Here is a 7,500-nt window from a genome sequence, read left to right on the forward strand (position 1 = left end):
CTTTTTGTCACAGAAAACTAACTATTTTTATGTGGCAAAAACACAATATATGCAAAATTTTCACCACAAAATATTTCAAAGTGGAACATTTGATGTGAAGTAATTGGGGCCTTAAATAGGTCAATGATTCATTATTATTATTTCCCCAAAAACAAACAAACAAAACAACAACACTAAACTATTTGGGATCCAAAAGGAGCTCACTCATAAAAGTGTTACTAATAAGTCAGTTTATTTATAAATTTTTTACTTTCCACGCATAAATCTCTTTATCAACTTCCGATCTATCTGCCGATAATAACTTTTTATGAATTTAAAAAATTTTTTTTAAAGCTATTTTTCCCCCATAGAAAACACTTTTGTATGGCAAACAGAATTTGCAATATTTTCCCTGAAAAAACTAAGTGGAATATTTGATGTAAAATAATTGTCCTCAAAAGGTCAATAATTCAAAACATCGATTTTTTTATTATTTTTTTAGCAAACTTAAATTATTTGGGCACCAAAAGGACCCCACTCATAAAAGTGTTAGTCATTTTTTAATTTTTTTTTTACTTTCCACGTTGAAATCCCGAGATCAACTTCCGATCTATCTGTCGATTATACCTTTATGATTTTTTTTGTTTGCTTTATGACCTTTTTTCCATAGAACATGTTTTTATATGGCAAACACAACATATGCAATATTTTCCCTGAAAAAACTAAGTGGAATATTTGATGTAAAATAATTGTCCTCAATAGGTCAATAATTCACAAAACTATTGATTTTGATGCATTATTTCTTGAGCAAGGCCAGTAAAAAAATTTTAAAATCCTACTAAAATTCTTGGTTCCCATGCATAAAAGTGTTAAAAATAAGTCACAATTAGTTTTTACTTTCAATGCTTGAATCTGTAGATGAACTTCCGATCTATCCATTGATTATACATTTATAATATTTTTGTTTTGTTTTGTTTGTTTGATGCCCTTTTTATGTGGCAAAAACACAATATATGCAACATTTTCACCCCAAAATATTTCAAAGTGGAACATTTGATGTGAAGTAATTGGGGCCTTAAATAGGTCAATGATTCATTATTATTATTTTTTTTTAGCAATGACAGTAAACCCTCCCCCCCCAAAAAAACCCCCCAAAAAACAAACAAACAAAACAACAACACTAAACTATTTGGGATCCAAAAGGAGCTCACTCATAAAAGTGTTACTAATAAGTCAGTTTATTTATACATTTTTTACTTTCCACGCATAAATCTCTTTATCAACTTCCGATCTATCTGTTGGACCCCGACTTAAACAAGTTGAAAAACTTATTTGGGTGTTACCATTTAGTGGTCAATTGTACGGAATATGTACTTCACTGTGCAACCTACTAATACAAGTCTCAATCAATAAATCAATCTGCCGATAATAACTTTTTATGAATTTAAAAAAAAAAATTTAAACTATTTTTTCCCCCATAGAAAACACTTTTATATGGCAAACAGAATTTGCAATATTTTCCCTGAAAAAACTAAGTGGAATATTTGATGTAAAATAATTGTCCTCAATAGGTCAATAATTCACAACACCATTGATTTTGATGCATTATTATTTTTTGAGCATTAAGAGTTTAAAAAAAAAAAAAAAAATGTCTGTAGGAATTTTTTTCATGCTTATTTGGACGTGCTACCGCAATGTAATCAAGCGAGCGTCGTTAGCATTAGCTCCTATGCTAACAGGTTTACGAGTGCCCGTGTTAGTATTATTAACTTACAATGTCATTCTTTTTGTGTTGTTTCAGTTTCACAAATTCCTCAGTAAATTCACCAAAACGTCACCGTGGAGTTATTGAGTCTGTTTAGCTGATTGACAGCTCGTGGGTCCATGACGACGACTTCTATTTTGTTTCATCGTTCGTTTTACTGCCGTGTTACAGACACCGTTTGGAAACAAACAAGGTATGTAAATAAACATTTACAACGTATTTCTTTGTAAATAACTAATTTCACAATGTATATATCTGCCGCTAATAGATGGAAAAAAAAATGTTTTCCTAAAATTTAGTGGGTGCGGCTTATATGCCTTTATAGCCTGGAAAATACGGTATATACAATATATTTTTCTTCTCAAAAGGTATGTTGTATGTTAAAATTGTGCTGCTTTGGGGGCCAAACAACAATCAATGAATTAAATTAACAACTTTAACTAGAGATGTCCGATAATATCGGCATGCTGATATTATCGGCCGATAAATGCTTTAAAATGTAATATCGGAAATTATCGGTATCGTTTTTTTAATTATCAGTATCGTTTTTTTTGTTTTTTTTTATTAAATCAACATAAGAAACACAAGATACATTTACAATTAGTACACCAACCCAAAAAACCTCCCTCCCCCATTCACACTCATTCACACAAAAGGGTTGTTTCTTTCTGTTATTAATATTCTGGTTCCTACATTATATATCAATATATATCAATACAGTCTGCAAGGGATACAGTCCGTAAGCACACATGATTGTGCGTGCTGCTGGTCCACTAATAGTACTAACCTTTAACAGTTAATTTTACTCATTTTCATTCATTACTAGTTTCTATGTAACTGTTTTTATATTGTTTTACTTTTTTATTTTATTCAAGAAAATGTTTTTAATTTATTTATCTTATTTTATTTTATTATTTTTTATCTTATCTTCACCATACCTGGTTGTCCAAATTAGGCATAATAATGTGTTAATTCCACGACTGTATATATCGGTATCGGCTGATATCGGTATCGGTAATTAAAGAGTTGGACAATATCGGAATATCGGATATCGGCAAAAAGCCATTATCGGACATCCCTAACTTTATCTAATTTCAATGGGAGATGTTCATTTGAGATACAAGTGTTTTAAGTTAAGAGCTCTATCAGAGAACCTATTAAGTTTGTAAATGGAGGCACTGCTGTATTTGTTAAAGTGTAGAGAGGAAAAAAGCCCACAGGAAGTGAACACATAGTCGGGCAATTCAAAGCAATTAGCATTATGTATTAAATACTAATATTATTCTCAGTGGCAGAGAGTAGCTTTTTGGTGCTTTAAAAAACCCCCAAAAAACTCCTCTGCTTTTTTTTTTCTTTCCAATTACAAACATGTCGAGTGTGGAGCGTTTCTTTCTATGAAAACCTCAACTGGGAAAAGAATTTCACTCATGCTGACACCTGAGATCCAAAGAATCCTTTCCCAGCTCTGTTCAGTTCAGATGGAGGGTTTTTCCCCCTCTTTTTTAGCGCTCTAAAAGAGCTTTCAGTGACAAGTGTGAGTTTTGATCTGTACCAGGGAGACAGCTTGCAGACGCTAATGTGACAGTACGACAAGACTGACTGTCACGTCACACACACTCTCTTCCTTTCTCCTACAGCCAAACACTTGCTCATAAACTCACATGCAGTGGAACCTCCATTTACAAACCGCCCTATTTGCAAACTTTTCGATCGAGCCAAAAATGCCTCGTGTGCGAACCTTGTCTCCGTGTACGGACGTTGCATTCAATCATTTTGCGTGTTTGGACGCACTTTGGGTTTTCTGTATTTTCATGACTATTTACATTGTAGATTGTCACTGAAAGCATCAAAACTATGAATGAACACATGTGGAGTTATGTACTTGACAGAAAAAAGGTGAAATAACTGAAAACATGTTTTATATTCTAGTTTCTTCAAAATAGCCACCCTTTGCTCTGATTACTGTTTTGCACACTCTTGGCATTCTCTCAATGAGCTTCAAGAGGTAGTCACCTGAAATGGTTTTCACTTCACAGGTGTGATAGTTTTGATGCCTTCAGTGACAATCTACAATGTAAATAGTCATGAAAATAAAGAAAATGCATTGAATGAGAAGGTGTGTCCAAACTTTTGGCCTGGACTATAAGTCGCAGTTTTTTTCATAGTTTGGCCGGGGGTGCGACTTATACTCAGGAGCGACTTATGTGTGAAATTATTAACACATTACCCTAAAATATCAAATAATATTATTTAGCTCATTCACGTAAGAGACTAGACGTATAAGATTTCATGGGATTTAGCGATTAGGAGTGACAGATTGTTTGGTAAACGTATAGCATGTTCTATAAATGACTCTTACCATAATATGTTACGTTAACATACCAGGCACGTTCTCAGTTGGTTATTTATGCCTCATATAACGTACACTTATTCAGCCTGTTGTTCACTATTCTTTATTTATTTTAAATTGCCTTTCAAATGTCTATTCTTGGTGTTGGCTTTTATCAAATAAATTCCCCCCCAAAAATGCGACTTAATATGTTTTTTTCCTTCTTTATTATGCATTTTCGGCCGGTGCGACTTATACTCCGGAGCGATTTATACTCCGAAAATATAGCCCTAGTGGCTCCCTGGAGTTTTCAAAAATGTATGAAAATGGAAAAAGATGGGACGAAAACATATTTTTTGTTTTAATAAGGTTTCTGTAAGAGGACAAACATGACAAAAACCTTGCGAATAATTAGGAATCCAACCGTTTAACTCAATCAATTGGCGAGCGCCGTTTTATTCTACTAATTACAGGGGTATATATATATATGTATATATGTATATATATATATATATATATATATATATATATATATATATATATATATATATATATATATATATATATATATATATATATATATATATATATATATATATATAAATACATACATACATACATAAATAAATATATATACATATATACAAATATATACTTGTATATACACATATATACATATATAAATATACACATATATATAAACATATATACACACACACACATTTTATAGATATACATTATATATATACATAAATACACACAAATACGTATATACATGTAGAAACACATATATATATACTGTATATAAATATACACATATATACACACACACATTATATATGTACAATATATATATATATATATATATATATATATATATATATATATATATATATATATATATATATATATATATATATATATATAAATGTATTTTTATTTTTTAAGTAACTTGGTTTTATCAAGGAAATAGGTAGAAGTTATGAGATTTGGATCATAATAATTTGAACCTATATTTACACGATTGGTGGGAATTATTCTGAAACGTTAACAATTTTAATTTGGCTCATGTTTTCATTGTAAACATTCCATAAGGCGGTGCCATATCCCACACCCTTTGCCATACGCACTGACAATGCTATCACTATTTCTAAAAACTAAACAAAAATGATAAAAATAATACTTACAAATAATGCCTGACAAGATGAACATGTGAATGCAAAATTGTACTACACTCCCTGGTGTGTACTTTACATCATGCCTGGGCATTTTTTTTGTTTTTTAAATGGCTCGCAGCTGCAAATCGGTTCACTTAAAAGAGCCGTTCAGAAGGCTCGACTCGTTCGCCGACCTCACATCTCTAGTTCATGAAGTGCAGCCAACCTTAAAGCGTTTGGCATTAAAAGACGCAGAGTGAACTGTGGTTTAAGGGAAGGTCACGTGTGTGTGTGCGTATGTGTGTGTGTGTGTGTGTGTGTGTGTGTGTGTGTGTGGGAGGCGGCTCTTGAGTTCAATCTGTGGACCGGCCCACCTTGAGTGGGTAAATATGTGTGTTTGTGTCTGCAAAAAGCCTCGGGGAGAGCTGGAGCGCCAAGGCAGCACTTCTGTCAGGGCCATCATCTGATTTATCTGACCGCTGTGGGCCGTGTGTGTGTGTGTGTGTGTGTGTGTTGTGTGTGTGTGTGTGTGTGTGTGTGTGTGTGTACAGTTACTATTGTGCACGTGTGTGTTTGGCTGGAAGGCCGGGTTATGCAGCAAGTGTGTGGCTGCTGGGGGAAAAAAACAGGTCCTAATAAAGATGAAGAGATGTGACAGGAATGGGAGTGAGAAGGTGATAGACAGGAAGTGGAATATGACAATAAAGGAAGTGCATGTTACACTATTAATATTTGGACATTTCCTGGGAAATTTAAAAAAAAAAAAAAAAAATGCATGTATTTGATAACTGGCAGTGACAGACAGTAGAGATGGACAGATGTGTTTTTCTCCAAGGCTGATACAGATACCGATTATTAGTAGTTAAGGAGGTCATTAACGTTTATTTGGAGTGGATATTCATTTGCAGTAAAAGTTATTGAAACATGAATAGTAGCTGGACAAGGCTCTTTAGCGCCGCCCTAGTGGCTCCCTGGAGTTTTCAAAAATGTATGAAAATGGAAAAAGGTGGGCCAAAAATCTGTAAGAGGACAAACACGACACAAACCTTCCTAATAATTAGAAATCCCGCCGTTTAACTCAATCAATTGGCGAGCGCCGTTTTATTCTACTAATTACAGGAGTTCTTGAACTCACCCGAGTTTGTTTACATGTACAACTTTCTCCGGCGCTGCCACAGCACAACGTGTTTTAGGCCACTCCTTCTTTGTCTCATTTTGTCCACCAAACGTTTTATGCTGTGCAGTGAATGCACAAAGGTGAGCTTTGTTGATGTTAGTGGCTCCCAGGAGCATTTTTAAAAATAACTGAAAATGGACAAAGATGAGGGAAAATGATGTTTTTGTTTTAGTATGGTTTTTGTTTGAGGACAAACATGACACAAACCTTCCCAATTGTTAGAAAGCCCACTGTGTGTATGCTTCACTGATGAGACTATTTGGTGAACATCGTTTTGTCCTACTAATTTCGGCGGTTCTTGAACTCACCATAGTGTGGACTGTGACACAACAGTTTGTTTACATGTAAACTCTTCCACTCCTTCTTTGTCTCATTTTGTCCACCAAACGTTTTATGCTGTGCGTGAATGCACAAAGGTGCGTTTTGTTGATGTTATTGACTTGTGTGGAGTGCTAATCAGGCATATTTGGTCAGTGCATGACTGCAAGCTAATCGATGCTAACATGCTATTTCGGTTACCTGTATGTACATATTGCATCATTACGCCTCGTTTGTAGCTATATTTGAGCTCATTTAATTTCCTTTACTCATGTCCTTTGTGTATTTAATTGATCTGTATGTAATATTGGCTGCATTTCTGATAGTTGTTTGTGTGCCATGTTGTTCCAGACCACAGCAAACGTTACCCAGCTTGCAAAGATTGTAATAAATCCATTAGAAGAAGACACATCTATACCTTTAGCCAGTAAAGTGTTGAATATCTTAAAATGTTTTTGTGGCAATTTCAACTTTGATCACAGCATCTGTTGCCATGTAGAGTGGCACTTTCCATCATTTTCAGCAGACTGCATGGCAAAATGATCAACCCCTTCCCTACTGTGTACAGTTATTCCCGTCACTACCTCAATATGAAAAAAAAAACAAACTGTATCTTGTATTCTTTATGCTATCAGAAATGTTGTTATTTGAAATACAGTATAGCTCGGTTGGTAAAGTGGCCGTGCCAGCAACTTGAGGGTTCCAGGTTCGATCCCCGCTTCTGCCATCCTAGTCACTGCCGTTGTGTCCTTGGGCAAGACACTTTACCCACCTG

The 7,500-nt window shown here is 34.3% G+C and overlaps 2 protein-coding genes and 1 long non-coding RNA gene across 4 annotated transcripts in view; 1 reads left to right on the top strand and 2 right to left on the bottom strand.

Annotated features, from left to right (window-relative positions):
* Window positions 1-7,500, bottom strand: part of LOC133663222 (frizzled-7-like) — a 791,936-nt gene that overhangs the window by 566,973 nt on the left and 217,463 nt on the right. The window lies entirely within an intron of this gene.
* Window positions 1-7,500, bottom strand: part of LOC133663220 (neuropilin-2-like) — a 342,926-nt gene that overhangs the window by 48,037 nt on the left and 287,389 nt on the right. The window lies entirely within an intron of this gene.
* Window positions 1-7,500, top strand: part of LOC133663224 (uncharacterized) — a 50,397-nt gene that overhangs the window by 38,999 nt on the left and 3,898 nt on the right. The window contains exon 7 of the long non-coding RNA XR_009828264.1: window positions 1,781-1,937. This is a non-coding gene — a long non-coding RNA (uncharacterized LOC133663224). The remainder of the gene's footprint in view (window positions 1-1,780; window positions 1,938-7,500) is intronic.

Source organism: Entelurus aequoreus, linkage group LG13, assembly GCF_033978785.1.
Source record: "Entelurus aequoreus isolate RoL-2023_Sb linkage group LG13, RoL_Eaeq_v1.1, whole genome shotgun sequence".
Classification (NCBI taxonomy): Eukaryota; Metazoa; Chordata; class Actinopteri; order Syngnathiformes; family Syngnathidae; genus Entelurus; species Entelurus aequoreus.